We start from the raw sequence: 25,746 nt of genomic DNA on the forward strand, positions 1-25,746 counted from the left end.
AGATACAGGAATGCCATTTTGAATTTCTGTGGAGTTCCCTCTTTTGGAGCAAGCTGGGGCTGGCTGAAAAAATTGAGATACAACAGGCACCCACTGCCTGCACTTCCTGGAAACAATTGAAAAAGTTTTTGTTCCCACTGAACGCATAGGTCTCTGCCCCGAATGTCTGGTTTGTATATTTTTTTTTAAATTTAAAAAATCATTCATTTTCTGTGCTGTTTTTACTTTTATTATATTTTGTACATCTCCTTGAGACATATACAAAGGAGGAGGAGAAGGAGGAGAAAGCAGCTTAAGCTTAATGATCTGCCTTCTCCCTGGAACTAACTGGCACTAACTGGCATCACCTCAAACATTTCTGCTCCTACAGCTACTTGTTTCTCCAAATGAGAAAAGTCGCTGGTAGCCAGCCATCTTAAATGTATGCAATACCTAAGGAATACCCCCTGCACAGGCAGGAATATGGCACAAAAGAACCATAGTCTGTGACTCACCCTCTGCCATGCAGAGCAAACCTTGTCAGATGGAGTCTCTTGGGATGAGTGAATTCTGGGCCTTGTTGAAGTCATTTTGGGGCACAGACTTCTGCACACCTAGGATTTTAAGCAAAACATACATCTCGTAAGAATGTCAAGCCCATTTTTAATGTGACATTTCCCACAATTCTTCTATTTATAAACTCCTGTTCCCTGTCATACATTTCCTCATTACAAAGCCTTTGATGTTTCAAAATCGAAGAGTGAGTTTTTATTGTTTCGTTACAGTTTCCTGTCTCTGTCTTCTGGTATATTTGGATTTTGTTGACCTGGCACTTCAGTTTATTTCACATTTCTATGGTGGAGGGAGAAAAAAATATCACCTTGACTTTCTTCACCTCCAGATGCCTTTAACACGCCTAAGAAGGAAACTTCTCCGGAATTAACAGACAAAACATCAACCGAATACCAAACAAACATCCAAACTGGGAGCAATTTCCATGTAATTGGCTCCATAAGTGACCTCAGCAAGATATCTACACAAAGCCTGCTGTCAAAATCACATGTAATGGAAAATGAGATTTTAAAACCCACAAGAGTGCAAGACAAAGTGAAGGATAAAAGAAACAGTGCCGGTAGAAGTTAGAAGGGAGACGCTTGTTTTTGTACTACAGTGGTCTTGTACGATAAAAGGTTTGCTACCTCACGATTCCTTCACATTTGGACTTTCCATTACATTGTGAATCCATCAGAATAAAAAGATTTAAGTTAATAAGCAGCTTCAGACCTGACAGGGTGTAACCTAGAGCTAGCTGTTGTACTGCTATTTCAACCACAGATGGCGCTGTGTTCAATTGAGGTGGGCCAAAATGGCTGCTTAACTGAGGGACTGCCTTATTGTAAAAGAACGGTCTAGAACAACAGCACCAATTGAAGACAGTGCAGCAGCCAAAGAGAAGGAGCCGCTAAAGAAAAAAATGGCCCTTGGAAGAATGAGAGGAAACTGCAGGAACAGCAGGAACAAGAGCAGCAGCAACAGAAAGCTGCTTCAGAGCAAACAACTTGACTCCTGAGAGTACATACCTGTTGCAGTATGAAGCTCCCTGGTGTAAATACAGGGAACCTTACTTTCTAACCTTGCTAGGTCATCAGTGCAGATTCTCCTGTTACACCTGCTGGCATAGAACCAATGAGTTGGCCAGAAATGTTCACATGTGGACTTTGAATTAAATGTCATAAATGTAGGAATGTTGTTTTGTTGTTGTTGTTGTTGTTGTTGTTGTTGTTGTTGTTTTTAAAAAAAGCACCCTCTCCCAAATATGTTGGGCTGGTTTTGCCTGCCTTTCAGAACCACAAATAAACTATGAAAGAAAAACTGTTGCCCCTGGCCAAAGATACCGTGAGGCTGTGATCAGAAGTGGAGCATCATGATGCCACACTATGCAAGGGTGGAATTGCCACCACATACGGAATGTACAGTGGTACCTCAGGTTAAATACTTAATTCGTTCCGGAGGTCCATTCTTAACCTGAAACTGTTCTTAACCTGAAGCACCAGTTTAGCTAATGGGGCCTCCTGCTGCTGCTGCACCGCCGGAGCACGATTTCTGTTCTTATACTGAAGCAAAGTTCTTAACCTGAGGTAATATTTCTGGGTTAGCGGAGTCTGTAACCTGAAGCGTATGTAACCTGAAGCATATGTAACCTGAAGCGTATGTAACCCGAGGTACCACTGTACTACTCTTCCGTCTGCTATATTTGTTTTAAATTTCCAGTGAGGTTCTTGGCCACTGCAGGAGAAGCTGGTGGCATTTCACAAGTCATCTGTTCCTCATACTACTAGTACACAATTATCACATAACTTCTCACCTCATCGTTCACTGCAGGGAAGTCTGGGCATGTTTTTGAAGGCTTAAGGTGCGGGGCAAAATGCCCTCAGGGATCCCCTTAATATAGCAGGTTGTGTGAGAGAACTGAGGTGAGGCCTGCATCTACCTCCCCCATGGCACCGACTTAGAGGAGGCTGTTGCTCCTCCTTGCAAGTGTCTTTTTCCATTTTACACTGTATCGCAATACTGTAAAAAAAAAACCATAATAAATAGCTAACAGTTTGTGGGCTTTTTGTGTCAATGAAAATCTTTTGCCTGAGGCAGCTGCCTCACTTTGCCTATTGGTAGGGCCAATCTTGCACCCTGCAAATACCAGCAGCACCCTCCCCTCCCAGGCTCTCATCTCTTCAGAAAGAGCTGTGGCCTGCTGGCCTGGTCACCCAGGATCACCTAACCTCCCTCAAGAGCTGTTGGCTTTCTTTTTAGAAGGGAGATAGGTGGTGGGTGAGTAAGCAGGTGGTGAAGAAAGGTGGAGGGAGTCACAGAAAGGAGTTCCATTTCTGTTAGTAGTGGTCCCCCTATTAAGGCACAGGGGAATCTAGAAGATCTCTGACCATTGTAGTGATGGAAGCAGGGTCTGGGTTTGGAACCCCCTGTCCCTTAAAGAAACCCATTTTTCATAAAAGCTAAAGTTGAGGGGCCATGTGTCATTGTCACTTCTGCTCTCAATTTTCCTGGCATATGACACAAATCCTTTACAGAGAATTATTGTGTTGACAACCTGTTGAAGGAGTAGATCTCTGAGATTTTGAAGAGGTGAAGCCTTACACAGATGTTTTTATTGTTGCAGTTCCTTCCTTTGGACAAGGCTACCATCAAGGCTTGTACAGTACGTGTAAAAACTGTGAGTCCTTAGCATTTGTGAATTACCTAAAATGGTGAACTTAAAAAAAAATGTACTCCTCTGGGGGAAGAAGGTTATATGAAAAGGGCACAACAAGGACACAACATATACCGACAGCTTTCTTGTAAAGAGATTCCACTTTAGTATGTACATGTGGAAGATAGATAAGGTTGATGAGAAGAACAATGCTGACAAACAGGGGTCTGGAGGATATGCCCCGGAAAACTGCTTTGCTGTATTTAAAATATACATCCCAGCTACAATATGAAAAAGTGGATCTGTTTCAGGGGTTACTGGATTGAAGAGAAAACCTGATGGACTGCAAAAAGCACAAAAGCATGTTGAAGAATTAAGAGGGAAGTATAGTGTGTTTATATTTGATTTCCAAAAATGTTATAACTGGAGCTGCACTGAATATTTGCCAGTATTGATTTTAAAGGCAAGAATAGCTGTTCCAGTGGAGTGTAAATATCACCTGATAAATTTATTAATTTTTTAAGTTTTGAAACAGCAATACTATGGTTTCATTTTCTTTCTCGATTTTGAAGTAGTCACATGAGAATAACTGTCAGGAATCACAGCATGACATCACAACACTATGCAGCCAATCATGTCTGGCTATGTGATTTTTATCACTGAGGGCAAGTGAGGTAAATTTAAATGGATAAGGGAACATTTTAGCAGATAATATATATATATATTTATGGCTGAAAAAGAATCCATTTTTTGTTTTGCAAAATGGCCCTGGTTAATTTGGGGCAACTCAACCTGGGGTAGTACAGGGCTCTCTTGACCCAACTTGGTCAAAGCTGAGATCGGCTTGAATTGGCCAAATTTGGTTTGGAATTGGGATTTTGGCCAAATCTGGTGCATAGTCTTATTATATTCCTGCCAAATGATGGTTAAAATCAGTGCTGTTATGAAGGGTTCAGCCTGCCATATTAATTCAAAATGGCATCTGATGGTATTCGAACGTAGGCTCAAACTTACTCTAGGAGCTCAGGAACCATCATGCCACATTGGGGAATGATATCATCTTCAAAAGTGTTCAAATCATTGCAGGTGGCTCACTTCACCACCTTGAGTCAAAATGAAGTCTGAAGTCCTAGCCTAGACCAAAATCTACTACTTGGGAACTGCCATGCCCATTTGAGCAATGATATCTTAAGTGGTGCAGTTTGGAATAATTTGGCCCACCACCTTGATTCAAAATGGTGTCTGGTGGTGGACTTACAGAGGAGGAACATGGCAGACTGAACATCTTCTGTTGACAGTTCGCCGATGGCGATAATTGCATGATGCTTAATGATAGCCAAACCATAAATCTTTGCTATTAAATTCACTCTGGTAAAATAGAGTGCACAAGGGATTAACTCACTGCTCCACCTCAGGAGCCATCATGCCAAGCTGGGTGACAGTATCTTCAGAGTTGTCTAAATCAGTTTAGAACATTTCAGTCTGACATCTTGAATCAAAACGGCACCTAGTGTCCAAACATAGATGAAAACTGGCCCATTGTCAGGTTATTTCAAAGAAGAAGTCAGACCAAAATGGTTGCTTAACAGAGGAACAGCTTTATTCTTGTTGCTTCTGTGAAGTAACCTAGCAAGGGGCCTGTTTTCATCTATCACCCAGTGATTCCATCTGATTGATGGATGATGCTTTAGGGGAAATGGCCTTGCAGGCCAAATTGGACCCCTTATTGGGTGAAGATTGGCCACGGCCAAACCCCTGATTTAAATGAACAGAGCTCCACTCATGCAGAAGCTCCAAGGATGTAAAGAATCATGCATGTGGCTCTGGATTAAGTTATTTTATTTCATATAATTAAATTATTAAGACACAAAAATAATCCAAAAAATTTGGAGCTTTATATTACTATCTCCAAATGAGGCAAGTAAAAACCAAGTTGATTAAAAACTTGTAGTTGAAAGACTTTAAAGATTCTATCATTTTTTCAGTGCTGTTTTTGAATAAGAGGTGAGAATAAGATAACTAGTTTCTGAAAATGCAAGAAATCTTCATATTATCAAAGCATCCGTCTACTCAATAAGACTCTGCTCAGAAGATGGGACAATCTGTTTAAGTAATACACATCTGTAGTTTGCTATAAAAAAGACTGCTAGAGAATGAATAAATTCACCAGGGATATATATGATGGAGAACACAAAATATATATTTTACAACCAACTAAATTCTACTTGGGTCTCAGTTTACCCAGGAGAATTGAACAGCCGTATGATTATAGAATTTTAAAAGAGGCAAGCATAAAAAGTTCAAACCTATCTCCCGTACATCCTATAAAAGTTAGGAAATTCATGGCCCCTTTAGTAGCTACAGAGCCAAAACCACCGTAATCCTCAGTTTGAGTCTGAATTGTTTTCAATTTGTAATCTGAATGAAAGAAGAGGTTCTTAATTCCAGATGCCACATTTTTGGCTATACATAAGCTGAGGTTTCTTAGATCAAGGGTTATATCATGATAAGTATTTTTGATTCTTTGCAGGATTCCCTGGGAACTTACTGAAGTGCTGGATATAAATCCATGAAATAAATCCATGAATATGTACATACATGCATACAGGGACAGAGCTTTGTTCTTTCATTTTCCCAGCAGTCATCTGCCCCTTTTCTAACATTATTTATTTCATTTGTGTCCCAAGTCCAATTCAGAGTAAACCCATAAATTCACAAGCAGATTCTAGTTATTTCCAGAATTTGGTAGATCTCGTGTAAGAACTTTCAAGAGCAACACCAACTTGGAAACTGTTAACTAGAAGCAGGAGAGGCTATATGCAGCTAGGCAGGGGACAGCCCATCAGATATTTGAAGATGGTCTCCTCTTCTCCAGGCTAAACATACCCAATGCCCTCAACCGTTCCTCATAAGGCTTGGCTTCCAGACCCCTGGTCATCTTAGCCACCCTCCTGTACACATGTTCCACCTTGTCATAACTCTCCTTAAATTGTGGCACCCAGAATTGGACACAGTACTCTAGGTGTGGTCTGACCAAGGCAGAACAGAGCACTACTATTACCTCCCCTGACTGGGACACTATACTTACGTTGAGGCAGCCTAGAATAGCATTAGCCTTTTTTGCTTCCTGCGTACCCTGAGTGATGCGGATTCTCTTAATGGGCTGCCTCAAATAACCTTATCCTTCCTCTTCACCCAGGGTCTTAATTCCCATCACATGTTTAATGTGCTCATGGCCAGCACCAGCAAGCACCATTCTTGGGCATATGCTGAGGTCCCCACAAGCTCCTCTCTCACTGCTAACACTAGCCTAGTTTGGGCATACTTTTCCTTCCTGGTGCTGACAGGAGCATAATTACAGCATTGCATTGTGGTGGATTCAATGGTAGTGCCAGCAGGTTTAGCCACATAAGCCCAGTGCTCCGGTGCTGCAGCTGGCCTCTTGCTGCAACTTACCACCTGACAAGTCTGCTTTGGGGTGGGGAGTGACTTACGGAGGGCACTTTGCCTCAGATCTGGAATATGCTTTGCTCTTGTTCTGAATATATGTTTCAAGTACGGAACAAAGTGGTATCTTCAGTGCATGCCAGGATGTACGTCTTTAACCTCAGGAAACTAAGTATTCATTTTACCAGTGAAGCAATATATGAACAGATATCCCTAGCTATGTTTCCTACTGAGTTAATATTTCTGTGTTATTGACCTTGCCCCAACAAAAGACTAGAAGAGAACAGTTCAAGAAACCAAGCTTTCTAAATGGCCTGCAGTTGGCTCCTTCTCCCAAATATTTGGGAGAAAAGACTATAAACTCCTGCTATTTGCACTGCATCCTAAAACTGAGTATCAGCCAACAAAAACTGGCACAAGTTCATGGATGTCACACAGGAGGCACTGGGAACATAAACTGGTGTGAAAGCCTGAAGGAGCAAAAGGGAATGCAAATGTAGTAGCCAGAGAGACAGATTTACAAGAGGGATACAAGAGATCTTGGTAAATGTGCTCAAGAGTCTAAATTAGGCTGGTGTTTGACATGACTTAGACAGAAGGGGGGAAACTAAGTGAGAGAAGAAGGAAAGTTTGAGAAAAGAACCAAACAGGGACAGAAACAGTGTGTTGAATTCATATACAGCTCCATAGATTATTGGATGAAATGGATAATCTAGCCCCATTTCAATCTGGTTTCAAGCCTGGGCAGCTGGGTGGCAGGGAAGGGTAGAGAGAGGAAGCATGCTGCTGCTGCTGATTTTCAGTTATTACTTCTTTTTAAGAAAGGATATTCACTTCAATAACATGCAAGAATAAAGGAAGAAATAAAGACAATACAACTGAATTAAAATTAAGCATACACCTAAACACAAAGTGCAAATTAGGGTTGTTTCATCGACAATACTTTAAGAGAATTATTGTTGTTGTTATTATTGGGAGTGAAGGTAGTAGCATTCCTCCCTAAATTTTAATTATGTTATTTTATTACATATAACAATACAAATGTTTGAGATACAGAAGACAAACAATTATTGATTCCAGTTTCTTACCCGCCCTTCCCCTTAAAGCCCCAGGGTGGGTTATAACAATTGAAGCGAACCTGAATGTTAAAATGCAATAACGTGCAATGTTAAAAACCCGTTTAAAGGATCTCTGCACACCCTACACTGTCACCTCTGAATGAACTCAGAAACTCTTTGCCGTTGTCTGGGGCCCAAGTCCAGACCATAGAAGAGAAAGGCAAACAGAAGTGTATGAGGTCGGATGCGAAGGAACTAAGTGGAAACTTGGACAAATACTGGAAATGGTTGTAGTGACTGAGGTAAAATAAAGTGAGGACATGGGAAGGAAGAAAGCCAGCAGGAAACCAGGTCTAGGTGCGGTGAGGTACAATAAACAGAAAACACCAGTCCATAGAGTACTCTGTGGGGGACTGTTTCAGGCATACAGCTTGCAACTTTCATAAAATATTGCTTTTCTTACTGTAACACCTCAACCTTCTTCTTTCCCCCCCAGCTATAGTGAAGAGAATGGTTACAGGGGAGAAAGCCTCCTTCATCTGTCACTGCTTCTTGGGGACCCCATGAAGTTAGTTCAATTTACACCTTTTACCACTGCAGCAGAGTGTTTCATTGACTTGCAGAAGCTCTGTCCCAGAGGCAATAAAAACCTAAATTGCTACAGAAACCAGGCTGTGAAATAGCCCTGCTGGAACTCCAAGGAGCTTCATTAGTGTGATGGCTGCTATGGGTAGTCTGTGCATGCTGACAAGCAAAGCGTCCCAAAGGCCTGATATTTAGCTATTGCCTTTGGCTAGGGAACAACACCATTTATGGTGGTGATCTGTGATTTCCCCAGGATAGATGGCAAAAATCGCAAAGACTTCCTAACTGTCAAAATATATTCCTGAGATTTAGGAGTAGGCTTGTCCAAAATTTCTCCAAGGAAAATAGGGATGTCCTATTCCATAATGAGGGACATGGGTGGCGCTGTGGGTTAAACCACAGAGCCTAGGACTTGCTGATCAGAAGGTCGCGGTTCGAATTCCCCACGACAGGGTGAGCTCCCATTGCTTGGTCCCTGCTCCTGCCAACCTAGCAGTTAAAAAGCATGTCAAAGTGCAAGTAGATAAATAAGTACCGCTCCGGCAGGAAGGTAAATGGCATTTTTGTGCGCTGCTCTGGTTCGCCAGAAGTGGCTTAGTCATGCTGGCCACATGGCCCGAAGCTGTACGCCAGCTCCCTCGGCCAATAAAGCGAGATGAGCGCCGCAACCCCAGAGTTGGTCACGACCGGACCTAATGGTCAGGGGTTCCTTTACCTTTTTATTCCATAATGATGATGATGATAATTTTACTTTTTAGACGCTGCCCATCTGATTGGGTTGCCCCAGCCACTTTGGGCTACTTCCAAAATATATAAAAACATTAGAAAACATTAAACATTAAAAAACATCCCCATACAGCGCTGCTTTCAGATGGCTCGGGGGTTAGATAACTCCATACCCTCTAACATTTCTCCGATGAAAATAGAAACATCCTAAGGAGACATTCGGGGATCAAATCAGAAACCAGGTTTGCTTCTGTAAATCCAAGACTGTCCCTGGAAAATAGCGACACTTGTTGAGTCTGGATTAAGCATGAAAGTGTATCTATATCAAGCCAGACACAAACTCATAATAATATCTGTAACAGAAATAGTTATCCTCATCTAGGTAAGAATATGGAGGAATCTAAATCTGAATGCAATATATTCCGAAAGAACTGGGGAAGGGAAGGGAAATGGATTGCTTTTCAACATAATAATCCCAGAGCTAGGCATTAAATGCACACAAATATCCTCTTTGGTTTCATCCCAAATCCCTTCGACCTCCTGCACTGAACCTGAAGCCCAGACCCAGAAGAACAGTGTACTTGGGTCAAGTAGTACAAAAAGCCCAAAGCTTTTGGAGCCTCTTGGCGCAAGTAGTCATTCTGGCAGCTCAGGGTTTCTTGGCACAAAATGCACTTCTTTCTTTCTTTTCCCCGTCTCTTTCTTGGCCTAGTGCTTCTGTCCAGCTTTCCTAATTTTCTGACATCTTGAAAATGTCAGTCAGTTGCTTTCAGTTTATAACATATTTCAAAGCCTAGTTACTCAGCCGTGCAACAACAGAGATGCTTAGCTTTCAAAGCTGAAGATAGGGATTTGTACATGTGCTGAATGGTCTTTATTTCCTAGAGACGTCTGCACTTTCTCTTGCCTCAGACTTGCCTCTTGCTTAAAACTCCATTACTTTGCCTTTCTTTGCCTGCCAGAGGGGACTTTCGCTAGGTAATTCCTAGCAAAGTGTGCTACTAATCAATGGACAGATTCCAAAGACACATTCAAGCACAACCCTGTACATGCATAAGACACAGTTCTCCCTTTCTCCAAACATATTCAGTGAACATACATATTAATGAGTACTATGTGCATATTTAAAAGCCATCTCCAATTTCCCATCACCGTCTGTGATGGACAACACTGCACATGTACACAACCACACACCCTTCAGTTTACATGTCACCAAAGTTCTTTGTTACTTTCAGAAAACAGGAATGCAAATTGAATTGCCTTCCAGCTTAGAATGTAAAGCAAGACACTGAGTGTTGGTTATTTGTTCAGCTGACAAGTTACTGAAAGATTTTAGGTTGGATTATTATATCCACCATTATTTTATTTATATAACACATTTTCTACAAATTTGTGCTCAGAGTAGTTTACAGCAGAATAACAGGCCAAAGAAATACTATAATAACCATGCTACATGATTAAAATCATAAAACTATTTGCAATGCTAAATTAACAATCTACTAATTAATCATTATTGTTGATCAATCATTAACAAGTCATATAAAATGCATCTAGAATATTAAACATAAAGCACACAAACAGGTCAAGTAACACAGTGGTACCTTGGTTTACGAACTTAATCTGTTCCAGAAGTCCGTTCTTAAACCAAAGCGTTCTTTAAACCAAGGTGTGCTTTCCCATAGCAGTGGGGGACTCAATTTACAAATTGAACACACTCAACAGAAACCGGAACATGTTCTGCTTCCAAGGCAAAGTTCATAAACCAAAACACCTACTTCCGGGTTTGCAGCGTTCTTAATCCAAGTTGTTCATAAACTAAGCTGTTCTTAAACCAAGGTACCACTGTATCCCCAAACAGCCAAAAAGCTAATGACAGTAATCACTGCAACTAGCAGCTGTATGTGTGTAAGCTTTTAAATATTAAGTTCTTTACTCCCAGTGATAGTCATAGGGATGTCCCGGGTGTTCAGATACCCTGCTAGAATACTTGTGAGCAAGATTCAGGTAAGCAAAGCCCTAGCCTCCTAAATCTTATGAACAACAGCCCCAAGGTGCTGAAATTTACTTTGACCAATAGGAAGGAGGAGGCAGCTGCAGGTGCTCTGCGGGGCTGGTTTTTTGTTGTTGTTTTTAAAACTGAGGATACGAATGGGATTACCAGACCCAGAATCAATAATAAAAAACCGGCACTCCTCCGTGCATCCCAGGAGAAGATCATTTAGCTTTTTAATCTTGAGAATTGGCTTCACAATCTGAGCATGTCTAGCATTGCTAACTGTGTGTATTTAACTAAAATCTAAACTCTAGATCAAGGAAGGGGAGCCTGTAGCATTCCAAATGTGGAACTACAACTTCCATCATTTCTGACCATTGGCCATGCTGGCTTGGGATGATGGGAACTGTAGTCCAAAAATATTGAGGGCCCCAATCTTGGTGAAGGCTGCTTTATTCTCTTTCCAGAATTTTCAAACAAATGCTCCCCATGTTGCAACTTAGGAAGTTTCCAAGTGTCTTCCACTCCATCTCTGACACCCAGACCAACTCACTTTCAAATTATGCCTTCTGGCAAAGCTGGGCTGAATTTCATGGAAGGCTGGGCTGAGTTTCAAATGAAGCTGAGCCAATTTATAATTTATATTTCAGTTTATTGTTTGGAGGGTTGAAATCATGAGCAGCTTCAAGCCTTCGCTCAGTACAGCTTCAACCTGAAACCAGGCAAAACCCAGACATTTTGGCTGAGTTTCCTGATCAGGATTTGTTTGAAATTCAAAAAGCATTGAAACTTTGGTATGGGGTGGGGGGAGTCCTTCAGAACTGAAAGCTATAAAAGGTTTTGCAAGGCTTTCTCAGTTAATCCATACCTCTGTATTTCATGTTGCTAGTTATATTATAGATTATATATCTTCATATAAAACTGTGGTTCAGATTCATATGAGAAGTAGTTGGGGCAAGAAATTCATTTGTTTGCATTATCAAGCATAAATCCAGGTATCCTTGATCCCCTTTCTTACAAGTGGAATAGCCACAAATGAGGATGGGATTTCAGCGAAGGAGAACATCATTGCTCAGTTTCATAATTGTATTAGGAGGGTGGAAAATTGTTTCCTACAGGTCTAATTGGTTGGAAATTCTTTCTCCTGCAGGAAATGAAAAAGTTCATTGTTCTTGAGATTGGTGTGTATATCCTATTAGACTTGCTCTTTTTACCTCAGCTACCTCTGGCATTGAGGAAACTGAAACCCATACCATAAGAACATAAGAAGAATCTGCTGGATCAGGCCAATAACCCGTATTATCTAGCAACCTTCTTCTCACAGTGACCAACCAGATGCCTGTAGGAAACCCACAAACAGGACCCAAGCACAATAGCTACTGTGGCTTTCAGCAACTAATATTCAGAAGCATTACCTCCTCCAACTGTGGAGGGAGAGCCCCGCCATCATGGCTAGTAGTCATTGATAGCCCAATTCTCCACAAAATTGTCCAATCCCCTTTTAAAGCTATCCAGGTTTGTGGCCATCACTGCCTCCTGTGGGTGTGAGTGCCATAGCTTAACAATCCGCTATCTGCTTGTGCCACATTATGATTTGATTGACCACAGGTAGCATTCTTTTGTTATAAGCAGAAATATATGTTTAGGTGTGCAAGGTCATGTCTCAATGCATGGAAACAAGCAAATTCTCTTTCAGATAGTATTACTTAATTCAATATTCTTTAATGCTATAAAAACCTATACTGCATGTTTTGCCCCCTAATCGGTCATGTCAAATGGGGAAAGTCTTCTAGATGGCAATAGCCATGTTAAAACCAGTTTAATAATATTATACTGTACTAGCCTTCAGAACAGCAAAGCCGTCTTACTAATGATTTCATGTTCCTTTTGCCAGCGTGGTGTAGTGGTTAAGAGCGGTGGACTCGTAATCTGGTGAACCAGGTTTGCATCTCCGCTCCTCCACATGCAGCTGCTGGATGACCTTGGGCTAGTCACACTTCTCTGAAGTCTCTCAGCCTCACTCACCTCACGGAGTGTTTATTGTGGGGGAGGAAGGGAAAAGAGATTGTTAGCCGCTTTGAGACTCCTTAAGGGGAGTGAAAGGTGGGATATCAAGTCCAAACTCTTCTTCTTGCCAATAGGTAAATATCAGCTGGTTATGTATAAATAGTAGTAATCCAGATAAGAAGTCCTCTTAAGGATGAGTAACTGATAAAAATCAGGAAACAGAAGGTGGGGATAACTAGACAGTTTTCTTAATGGAAGGAAGGAAGTGAGTGAACCAATAGCCGTGTTATTTACTTTGCAGAAATCTCAAGCAGACTGTAAAGAGCTGCAAATAGATCTCTACAAACCGGGCGTAAGAGTAGATGTAATGCAGTAAAAGAGTAATGCATTTGGGATTAAAATAAAAAATAAAAAAACACACACACTAATTGAGTCTAAACTTTCTTTGTCTACCCAAGAAAAAATATATTGGGTTCTGGACAATAACTCATTGAAAACAACATCTCACCACTCAGTGGTCATCACCTCCATGTCCCAACTGTGAGTGTATGAAAGCATATGGTTTGGCAGTGTTGGAATGAAAACAGAATGCTGAGTTAGGTGGATCCTAGTGAGATTCAGCAAGACAACAATTATGGTCTTATGTGTCCTTAGAGGTGAAGGAAAATATATTTAATATTTAACCTTGTCTGCAGGTGGTAATGGGTAAATTCTGAGAGAGGTGCATGGGGTAAAATACAGATTAATATGAATAGTCTTCCCAAGCTATTACTCATGCAGCTGTGTGACATGAATTCTGATGTGAAATGGGACCTAGATGCTCTTTAGACTCTACACTGCAATTTCTTCTGTCCAGTCACCATGCATCTGCTCCTGTTTTTAGGGTTCTTTTTTGCAGTCTGGCTCTGACCTCAATATTGCTAATTTTCAGGAGAATATTAGAACTTGGAGGTGGTGGGACCACTTTAAGGTTCCTTATGATATAACAGGAGAGTGTCTGAATACTGGTTCTGAGGTAATTATACTGCATATATATCATAAACATGGCTGACTAGAGGTTTCTGCAGTCTTGGAAAAGCAGCTACTCATCCCCCTGCCTCTTCACAAGCCTGTTGTTGACCTTGCCCCCTTTCCTACAATCAAGCTGGAATTCACAAGTTCACACCTTGTAGTTGCTCAGTCCAGAGACTTTTAATAATGGCTAGGTGTTGCCAGATTTGGGGCCCATTTGGAAATATTATTAATGTGAATGATCCTGGTGTCAGCACAGTTGTAGTACTCAAGACCTTTACAATGAGTTGTATCTGCTGCTCCAGAGGTGAATGGCCAGTATAGATTTTCATATAGAAGCTAAGCTGACTGACACCTTTTCAGCCATTGCCTGAAATGCTTTTAAAACAGAGAGCACCACAGGAGGGGTTCAGGTGAGAGAACTCTGTGTCTTAACCATTTGCCACTTTGTCAACTATATAAGCAGCCTAGAGAGATGGAACAAGAAGAGGCCATTTTCCCCCTTGGATTTGGCTGCACAAAAGGTTAGTCCAATAGCAATTCTCCTCTGGAGGTCTATATACAGAACCTGTTTAATTTGTAAATGAAGGGTTTTGGCAGACTTTCAACACTTAGACCTTGTGCCTCCTTTAATTAATTGCATCATCAGTATACAAAATGTTATGATACCCCATGAGAAATGTCATTTGTCATTCCTGAAAACTTTTTGCTTTCCTGTAAATTCCTTAGACATTTAGTTTGAGGAGGAACCTCCACATTTGCCCCAACATTTAATTTTTAGTGACATTTTGTGGCAATTTTTATTCAGAGTGAGCAGGATTAATGTGTAGAGCTGTGAACTATCATTATGAATCTCTCAATTTCCGATCTGTGTTGTTTTCACATTTTTTACTCATAATTCTCTTCCATTTCTGTGACGATAATTCCCCTTCAAAATATGAATTTAGAGGATATTTTAATACATAAGCAGGCAGTGCAATCCAATACATATCGACTCAGAAGTAAGTCCATCTCCGTTCACTGGGACTTACTCCCAGGTAATTTGTTAGGACCTAGTTTAGAGAGACAATTTCCCTGAGTGTGGCTTCTCTGGAGAGCCAGTGTGGTGTAGTGGTTAAGAGTGGTAGTCTCGTAATCTGGGGAACCGGGTTCGCGTCTCTGCTCCTCCACATGCAGCTGCTGGATGACCTTGGGCTAGTCACACTTCTTTGAAGTCTCTCAGCCCCACTCATCTCACAGGGTGTTTGTTGTGGGGGAGGAAGGGAAAGGAGACTGTTAGCCGCTTTGAGACTCCTTCGGGTAGTGATAAAGCGGGATATCAAATCTGAACTCTTCTTCTTCTTCTTCTTCTTCTTCTTCTTCTTCTTCTTCTTCTTCTTCTTCTTCTTCTTCTCCTTCTCACATAACAAGCTCCACTTGCAAGCAACCAAACAAATCCTTGTTATGCACAATTATTAAAGGAACTGGCACCCTGTCTTCTTTTCAGTCTAATCATACTAGACAAGAGTAGTAGCAGATGTTGCAGATTAGAACCATATTGTATTGGAAGCAGGGCTGGCCCAAGATATTTTGGCACCTGAGGCGGACCCCAAAATGGGGGGGGGGGAGAAAGAATGACATCACCTGCCCCTGAGGACCCTGCTACCTGAGACAGTTGCCTCATGGGTGGGCCAGCCCTGAGTGGAAGGGATGGCTAGGAGACCTGCTTGGTAATATAAAAGGGTCTCTTCTCTGTATTGCCTGATGGTTTCTGAAGCGATCTGCTACATACTTTCTAGAGTGATCTTCCAGAGGTTGATCCCATAATGAGCACATTTCTATAGACCTAGGTCAGATTTAGAAAATTATTGCGCCTCTTGTCAACACTTGGAGATTTGCATAGGATAACAAGCACCAAAACTTGTTCCTGGTTGCTCTACTGCCCTCTTCACACATTGCAGCAAAGATGGAATCCTGTCTTCCCACCATTGACTAACAACCTGTAGTGCTGATAAAAATTGCTGTCTTAAAGATTTGAAGATAATCCTGCTGCTATTGGGCTGTTTTATGTATTTCAACAGATTGGTCCCCCCCCCCCCGGTTAATTGTTATATTATAAAACACTTTGTTAATGTATATTAAAAAGTAATTTACAAAAGCTATGAAATCAGTGGTAGCCAATGTGGTGTCCTCCTGGGGTTATTAGACTCCATCTCCCATCAGCTTCATCTAGCATGGCCAGTGTTTAGGAATGATGGGAGTCCAACAACCTCAGGAGGGTAGCAGTTGGCTACTCCTGCTATAAATAAATAAATATGGAAGTGGAAGGGTTGACATAATGAAACTGAGCCCAGTGAGGATATATCCAACAGCCAAGGCACACCCACTAAGCTCAAAACATATGAGGAGCGTAGACAAATAAACCTAAGTGCAGATTATCCTACAGATAAGAGTTGGGATGAAGGGTTATTGTGGGGCGCCATCCCATGTTAGATATTATTTTTTTGAACTTGTAAGTTCATGCCATTATGTTTTACAAAAAGGTGGGAGATCTTATCTACATAAATTTTTTCCATTTCCTTTTCTTGGCTTAAATGCTCATTCTTTCCTTCACCTCTTTCCAGGTTGCTGTGGTTGGAGGTTGCTTTACAGCTACGGTACAAGTTGCACCAGAGAAGGGGCATGGGAATTGAAATCTGCTGTTTCTCCATCACGGAGTCCAGAGGTAAGCCCTGTGAAATGAACCCCCAGACATTATTTCTCAATAAGGTAATGTATTCCTCTGAGGGGCTCAGACAAAGAGCTCAATTTATGAACGCTCTGGAATTCCTAAAAATAAATATCCTGAAACCTTTGAAGGGAGGATTGCTTCTTATTTAGATTATATATGTTCGTGAAAAGTCTGAAACTGAGATTTTTGCCTGCTATATATCCTCATTTTTAACACTTTAATGGACACGGCAGCCTTCTGGAGATATTTTGGTCTGCTGGGGCAGGACGTCATGGACATTTTTGTGTGTGAATTGCATGTTGTAAAGCAGGGAATGCACAGATTCGTAAGTGGCCTTCACTTCAGCCACCTTTCTGAGCCCAGGAGCACACTTCTGGTCCCCTACGTAAACATAAAACGCTGAGTGAAAATGCAGAACTACTGTCTCGGAATAACACAAAGCATATACTGGAATGTTGTATATTGACAGAAGTGACTTGCATCACACTGCCTTGGACTTTTGCCAGACTAGACCAGCCCAGAAGGAGAAACTGCACTCTCCCTGCTGTCCATCACAGACAACCCTGGTAAGGCCAGCTTCTGCATACCAAGACGCCAACTGCACATGGCATCAGTAGACATCCATGATTGATCTGCTGGCATTTCCTTCATTGTACATTGCCGCTTTGGAGAGTTGCAAATGTGATTGCAGTAGTGGTGCTGTGGCAAGGGGCCATTAAACCTTTCCTCAAGGCTTCCCACTTCCCGCGCATCGTTCGCACTCAGCAGAACACTAGTAACAGAAGCAGATAATTGGCAGCACACATCCTTGCAGGAGTTTGAAATGCTGACCTCCTTATCCTGTTACAGTCCTTTGAGCTATGAACTATGACTGTGGCTAAGGAACAAATTTGTATATTGCCTTTCATCCACAGATTTCAGGGCAGCTCACAACAAACCAATAATCCCCCCCACTTCCTTCAACATATTTAAAAGTCAATCAGCCAAAGTCCTGATTAAAGAGGAACATTTTTGCCTCTCTTTCTCTCTATCTGTCTGTATCCCTGGACCCAGAGATTAAAAAGAAAACATTAGGCTGAGTCTTTTTTCTGAATGGTTGGCAACCCTCAATGCATGCAGAGGCCTGGAGCCCTTCTGAATTAGTGTGAGTGAAGGAGAATAAGGGCAGCAAAGTCTTAGCTTTGCTGCTTGTCCAAATGTCAGCCTTCATCCTCCATTTTTTAAAAAATCAGCCCGCAGCTGCTTTGAAGCCCACAAAATCAAGACTTCAACAAGCAAGTCTTTTATAAGTTTATCTGTCTCCTACACAATTTCAGGTCTGACCTGCATTACTTAATCTAGCAAAATATTCCACAGTCCCCTGCTTTCCTGTATGCGACTATGCAGTAATGCAAAACATCTGTGGAAAAGGAGGAAAAGCAGAGATGCCTACAAGGCACATGAAGCGGGGGAAGAAGAAGAAGAAGAAAAAGTGGGGGAAGGAGCAGCTTTTTGCTACTTGGAGCAATTTGGCAGGAAGTCCAGTTGGGATTTTGGTAACTGATTCTTCAGGGCTGCAGGAAGGACATAGCCAGAGAAAGCATTTCAGGGACCTGCTTGTAAAATAAGAGAAATGAATAAAAACACAGCAGAAGTAATAAAGCAGGAGAAGTGACAAGATGGAAATCAGACAAAGCAAAGCTAGGGGTCATAAGTTTTGGCTTGGGATTGAAAAGCACACAGCAGCCACTGCTGAGATCTTCCCCCCAAGCATGAGAAGCATAAGGTGAAGCAAAAGCCGCCTTTCTTCTCACTAAGAATTGCCTTCTTATAGGAAGTGGAAACACCAAGTAAAAAAGCATGGAGTGAATGATCTTAAGTGGAGCCCTCTTTCTGAAGATTGGTGGGCAGATCCTATCGCGTATGCTCTGCTGAAGAAAACAGGAGGGCACCTCTCAGTGCTCTTGTGAAATAGTGGCCAAGCCAGCTTGCACATTGCATCTGATCTGGCTGCTTATTTTTCTCTTGTCTTCAGCGCACATGCGGAGTATCCTTATGAGAACTATGTGACACGTGGACTGGAATTCGCTGTCAGGCCCTCCTCATGTTTAACAAGCTTCAGTTGAATCATGTATACAAAATAATAACAACAAGCCACACAACACTTTCTTTGTCTTGCTGCACTAGCATTACTGAGTAATGGCACCCAGGGTAGCAGTAATGCCATCTCAGATCTTAATGGCTATCAGCTCTGAACTCTATGGGATGAAGTAAGATGGTTGCATTTAGGGATGCGTTCTGAGGTACAGAAAATCTGCCCCCATCCTAGACAGGACACCCAGGCTAGGCTGCTGGAACTGTCTTGCAATATTCAGTCTTCTTTTATTGGTATCTGCCACCTGAAATGTTGGCAGTACTAACTCCACTCTAGAGTAAACATACCAAATGTTTCTTCTACCAGAGATGCTAACTTCTCTCTTTTGCTTTCTTATAAAGCACATTTTAAATGTTATTTATTTAAGAACTTTTATAGACTGCTATGAAACGTCTCTAACATAACACCATGCAAAATCTTTTCTTGAAAAATACAGACCCCAATCAATCAAAAGTTTATTGGCCAAAGGCCATAACAATTTCACCATTATAATTTGCCACACTGCAAATCATAACCTACAGCATACGGCAATTACATAAAACAAGGGATCAGTGATTTGAAGAAAGGGCGTCAGCCTTCATAAATATCATCTGCTAGCTCAAACCTAGTTCAACTTCCGTTAGACCAGGCATATGCAAACTCAGCCCTCCAGATGTTTTGGGACTACAATTCCCATCATCCCTGACCACAGGTCCTGTTAGCTAGGGATGATGGGAATTGTAGTCCCAAAACATCTGGAGGGCCGAATTTGCCTATGCCTGCGTTAGACCTCTGAATCTGCTGTGCAACTTACCGGTATTGCAATACTGTCTCTCTCTCTTTCTAATCTTACTTGAAGCCAGAAATAAATATAAAATAATTAAATTGTAGAGTTTGAAGGGACCCTGAGGATCATCTAGTCCAACCCTCTGCAATGCAGGAATATGCAGCTGTCCCATACAAGGATTGAACCTGCAGTCTGGGCATTATCAGCACCACACTCTAACCAACTAAGCTATCCATGCTCTGATACACACAGTGATACAATCAACAAAGTTTAAAAGCAATGTGTATATAGTGAAATGATTTTTTTAAATACTGATAAAATCAACAGAATTTAAAAATCAGTAAGCACAATAAAAGCCCATGCTTGGATAGGCTTGCCAAAACAATAAGTTTTTAGCAGGCATCTATCAGCTATTGTTCTTTGCAGACAAGTAAGTCTTATGACTTTGATTTGATTGCCTGGGGCATATGAATGAGAGTATAACACCTCCTGCAGCAGTCATTTCTACAAATGCTTTCTCAAAGTGGTCCTTAAATGGCCCAGAAGGCCACCCCTTCTTTTGTACTTGGACTGCAAAAAAGGAACAGAGGTTGTAGCATCATGTCATAGGGAGCTCTGCAGATAAGCACCAGAAGAGCTCAAAGAGCAGGCGACAGAAGAGAATCTCCCTTTGCAAGCTCTTTTATGTACTGTCAATAAAAGGGAAACTCAAAAGAGAAAGCATAATTATTTGCCACTTTCCGCTAATGGTCTGAAATGAGCACACCTCCTATCGATTTGTCATTTTCTTTTCCCAGACTTTCACACAGAGCTTGAAGCTCAGTGGACATAAAGAAACAAGCTGGAAGAGAAAGGAAGGAACTTCAAAATGAAATTCTATAATAAAGCGAAACAGTAACAGAGCCCATTGTGTCCAAAGGATGTCATTCATTTATATGGCGTCTCCCTCTCCCTGCCCAACCCCCCAACCCAGGAAATGATGATAATATCAAGACAGATCCAAGTAAAGATGTTTCTGCTGTTATAAGAATTCTGAGGTCTCAAATATAGAATAAATATTCATAAATGCCACACATCTAAATATATAAACCATGTGTTTGAAATAGTACAGGAAAGCAATTCTGAAGCCATTTTGACTCTTTCAATGACTTCAAATACTCCTCTGCAGTAAGGGAGGCAAATGGCGAAAGACTTCTTTTCGCTTACAAATCCTGACTTCAGGGCACATTTGTGTATGAATAGGCCTGTGACCTGGATTCAGGAACTAAAGTATTAACCATCACAAAAGAATAGCCAGGCTACCCAGGTAATGCAATCAGGATCTTAGCGGACTCAAGAGTCCCATGGGGAGTTGAGCAGCAAAAGCCAAACCCAAAAGACCAAAAGCAGCTCCATGTTCAGAAGTGAGCCATAGCTCCACTTTCCCCAATTCAAAAACCTAATAAAAGGTGACTTTGCCACCATTACTCCTGGTTAACAAAAATATTAGTAGAGTCCTTAGGCGCCGTTGGTACCAGTGGAATCCCAGCAGCTTTACAGACTTTTAGACAGCAGACGACAAGCATTAGCTGAAGTCCTTGATCTTTCATGTTTCCATCCAGCAAAGGATATTTCCAGAAGTAACATATATTAGCATACAGTTTCCTAACAATGTCCCTTTTAAGATCTGCCTTGTTTTATAAATAATTTAAAACTCACTTGCCACTCAGAATTGCATCACAGGTTTTAATTAGGAAGAACTCCTTGTTTTACATAGAGGGCTTCCCATCCAGAGACTAAAAAGAGGGCAGGGGAATCCAAATGCCAAAGACAACCTGATGACAAGCAATTCAAAGGCACATCAGTGTATATTAAGTGCCTGGAAACGAAGGTAAACACCATGTGCTGAGATTCTGCATCTCTTGGGATTTGCCTCCCATATCTTTCTGGCGCCTAACCATCTTAGCTATGCAGGACCAATAACCAGCTAAGGAGCCCCAGTGCTTTTGTTTAAACCTCATAAATGTGGTGCTGGTGAAAGATGTTTGATTAAATGCAGCCACATGCAAGAGATGGAAGTCTTCACTGCTCAGAGCTCAAGGAACAACATTTCACTCTTCTGTACATTCCCTACAAGAGTGTCATGACATCAATCTACCAGGGATTGTCCGTATAGGGTAGGCCAAGTACTGTATCCTGTTAGTCAGTCAGTTTCATGACTTCTCTCTTTGAAATTGCTAACCAGTTGTGGTTTGGGAGATGTGGTCACCTGTTTGCTCTCAGGATGTGGGATAATGCAACCAATGAGTTTGACATTAGATCATCAAACAACTGTTAGAGGCTAACTCTTGCCACCTGTTGGGCTTTGGGTCATGTGCTGTCTTTAATGCTCTCTAGATTAAACTAGCTGGTTCTGAGTCTGCAAGAGTTAATGCTTATATTGTATAATACACCCTTTTGAGGCTAGGAAAGCAACTATGGCTGGGGCGGGGGGAACCAGTTTTCCCCAGTTTGAAACTTTCAAATTTAGTAATTCCTTTTCGAAGTATGACATCAAATTCTGAATGCAGTGTTCAATTTTCTGTAAATTTCTGTGGCATTCATAGAAAAGGAGAGACCTCAGTAGTGTACAATGGTACCTCAGTTAAGTACTTGATTCATTCTGGAGGTCCGTTCTTAACCTGAAACTGTTCTTAACCTGAAGCACCACTTTAGCTAATGGGGCCTCCTGCTGCTGCTGCGTCACCGGAGCACGATTTCTGTTCTCATCCTGAAGCAAAGTTCTTAACTCGAGTTACTATTTCTGGCTTAGCGGAGTCTGTAACCTGAAGCGTTATGTAACCTGAAGTGTATGTAACCTGAGGTACCACTGTACATCTGTGTACAGCATTACCTCTATGACTAGCAGGCTTTATGAGAGAATCAAAATATTTAGGTCAAGTCATACACTTCTAGTATTAGGAAACAAAGATCAGATGCACATTCTACCACATGTGGTGGACGTGCAAGATAACAAAAACATTCTGGGAAATGATTTATAATGAGTTGGGGGGAAATGTTTAAAATAACATTTGTAAAAAAAAAAAAAAGAGGCTTTTTTATTTGGAATTTTAGGTGCAAAGATACCAAAGGAGCAGAAATGATTATTTATGTATGCAATGACAGTAGTGCAGATGATACTGGCCCAGAGATGGAAAGAAGACAAAGTCCTGACCAGAGATGAATGGTTGATGAAGATGATGGACTATGCCGAAATGGCGAAACTGACTAGGAAAATCAGAAACTAGGAAGAGGAGAACTTCAAGGAGGAATGGGGAAAATTTATAATGTAAACAACTAAAACTTTGGCAGGATTTGAGTAATGCTTATAATAAGGAAAAAAATAAGAGAAAATAAGAGAAGCAATTGAAAAAAGATTGACAATTGTAACCATGGAAGGATGGAGGGGAGTTGAAGGATTCAGGGAATTCTAAATGATGACGTTGATGTTTAATGTTGGAATTTTAATTTGCAATGTAAAACTTAAGAAAAAAGATTGGGGAAGGGAAGGAAACAGAGATCAGATTTTAATTTCTGAAAAGGAACTCTCTCCCAAATATTGAGTGTTGAGTGTCAAAGGCTCAGGGATATATCACATAGGATAAGAAAGGTCATGGAAGCAAAGTTTCCCACTTCCTCCTTTCCCCACCCCTGACATCTATCCATGCACACACACCCCAAGCCTGAATGCAGGGGTGGGGGCCCTCTTGAATAATGTGGGGTGTCTGAGGATTGCCGAGGAGAGAATGGGTTATGGAACTTTCTTTCTGTGGTCTTCCTTAAGGGTGCAATCCTATCATCCCTGGGATGATTCAGAGACTGAGACCCAACTTTGTGAGCTCCTGCCCTGTTGCTGTGGAAACCTCTGCAGCCCTTACCTTACTGATCTCCGTGCTCCAATGTTAGTAGAGGCAAAAAGGAGCATACCAGTGGCAGATCCTGGGAAGGAATGGATCCTTCATACTCATTGTTCTCCCAGGCCCCCAACATGCTACCAAAGCCAGCCTTATGACTAGCACATGTTTCCCCCCACACACATTGGAAACAAAGGGAATAAATCTCAGGCTTTGGGTGCAGGGGGAGGAGGAGGCCTGAAGCTTCTTTTCTTTGAGCTTCCTTAAGTTACATTAAGATCCAAATCATAATCTCCAGCTATATGGTAGCCCCTTGAAATGACGACATACATACATACATACATACATACATAATATAATATAATCACAAAAACCATGCACAGAAGCAGACTTTGATGACCAAGTGCCTGTTCTGTGCAGCTGCTCACCACGCATGTTTTGCCCTCTTAGGGTAAAAGAATGGGGAAAGATGTGTCTGAAAATGCCTGCAATGACACTGTGTGCACAAGCAGCCGCTTTCAATTTGCTGCTATTATTCAACATCATCTCTTGAAGAGCAGGTCAGTGCACAAGACATCCTAGTGTGGGTGCTTTAAATGGCCACATTTTTGGATAACAGTTCCAAACTAGCCTTCCAATTCTGTGCATCACAGTGAGTGCCCGTGACTAGCTGTTTGCTCATACATTCTAGTTGGAGTCATTTTGCTGCCCCATAATGATGTGAGGAGTCAAAACTATTCTGGAAGGTTGCCTTGCTGCCGTTTGTTAGTTAGCTCAGTCAGAAAATACTCTCTGCAGCATGCAATGGTCTCTAGTAAAGAGATAGGGGTTCACATGGGCAGATCTGGTAACAGCAGACCTTACAAAACCAGAAGCAGCTTATCTGGTGGGGTGAAGCTGCAATGTTAGCATCCTGGCAGCTGTGTTGCTGCCACTTACTAGGACAGAGGGGGGAAAGCCCAAAGTGGCAGAGAGGTCAAGACTGTGTAGTTGCACTGCCAGAGCCAATCCTGCTAGGAAGCTTCTGGAAAAGCCACTTTGGCTCAAAACCAGGAAAAAAGCGTCTTGGTGGCACAAAATAGTGCGTAATAAACCAGTAAGCAAGAACTCTCTGGACTCTAGGCAAATTAAATAGCATTCAAAATGCATCTGACCCTATAGTATAGGGTTAGAAATCTGCCCACAAGAAATTTATTCATGTAAGGCAATATGCTGATGGGAATATTTAAAGTAAATGGAGCAACTTCCTGCTGCTCCTGCCCATGCAACTAATTTGCATGGTGGTTTGGCAATTTCACTGGATCTTCAGGTATCTGGATCCCATTTGGTTTATTTATCAAGAAGTACTGAGCATTTGTTTATTGGTACTTTTCAGTAATGAAATTAATGTTGGATACATTTTCGTGTTTCCTACTTCCTGGTGGTTAAATCAGTTTTGCAGCTCGGAAAGACTAGCTTACAATCCCTTGTTTTGGAGCCCTCTCTCTTTGATAACCATCAATGTGGCATCAGCTTCCACTGGGCTGCCACTTTGCACGCTAAGCAGTTAGTGTGACAGTTCCCCACCTTAGTAGAGAGCCCTATATATATCAGGAGCTCAAATGCAATTCATTCTAATCTCTCAGGGGCCATTCCATTTTTTCCCTTTAGTCAATTTAGTTAGCAAACTTAAGTGCAAGGCTGTCACTCATTTGTTGCAGAGGATCACACTACCAGGGACGGACTTTGGTAATATGGTGCCCTGAGCAAGGGCAAAATTTGGCACACACACCCCTAAATATTTCCTATTTTCACAATGATTCCTTTTGGTACAGCTGTTGTTTTTAATGGATCTTCTCAGTTGGTACCTGTAAAACTGATAAGTTTTATCAGTGGTCTTTGTCTAGAAAAAGAGGTGTCGGAACTCACCATGAACACCTCCTTTGCTCTCTTAGAATGACAATAGCACCCACCTGAGAGGTGCCAGAGCTGAGTTCCGGCAAGTTCTGGCTGGGGAAAAAACACCCTAGGTTTTATTGGCAGCATTATTTGTATTTTGCGGCCCCTCAGCTTGGTGTCTTGCACAGGAGGAACTGCTCACACTGTCCTAAATCAAGCACTGGTTATTACATTTCACCAGAACCTAAAAGGCAATATTCTGTAACAAAAAATGTCTTTTATGACCCCCCTGCAGTTAGTGCATCAATTGCAGATGTGAATGCTGCATCTTTTGTAGTTGCCCAAGCAGCACAGACCCTGCTGGAGAGTGCCCTA

The 25,746-nt window shown here is 41.6% G+C and overlaps 2 long non-coding RNA genes across 18 annotated transcripts in view; one reads left to right on the forward strand and one right to left on the reverse strand.

Annotated features, from left to right (window-relative positions):
* The window catches only part of LOC309370942, a 45,844-nt gene extending 44,299 nt beyond the window's left edge, over positions 1–1,545 (reverse strand). The window contains exons 1-2 of the long non-coding RNA XR_014168749.1: positions 1,179–1,545; positions 495–593 (exon numbers count right to left, since the gene is read on the reverse strand). This is a non-coding gene — a long non-coding RNA (uncharacterized lncRNA). The remainder of the gene's footprint in view (positions 1–494; positions 594–1,178) is intronic.
* Positions 1–25,746, forward strand: LOC309370939. 17 transcript variants are annotated; one of them, XR_014168736.1, is made up of 6 exons: positions 1,414–1,551; positions 3,155–3,208; positions 3,496–3,858; positions 16,615–16,715; positions 20,419–20,624; positions 22,715–25,746. It is a non-coding gene; the product is annotated as an uncharacterized lncRNA (long non-coding RNA). The 17 variants fall into 17 exon arrangements; XR_014168741.1 differs by having other exon boundaries at positions 1,481–1,584; XR_014168744.1 differs by lacking the exon at positions 1,414–1,551 and adding an exon at positions 2,318–2,453.

This window comes from Podarcis melisellensis (assembly GCF_964234715.1).
Source record: "Podarcis melisellensis genome assembly, chromosome: 5".
In the NCBI taxonomy this organism is placed as follows: domain Eukaryota; kingdom Metazoa; phylum Chordata; class Lepidosauria; order Squamata; family Lacertidae; genus Podarcis; species Podarcis melisellensis.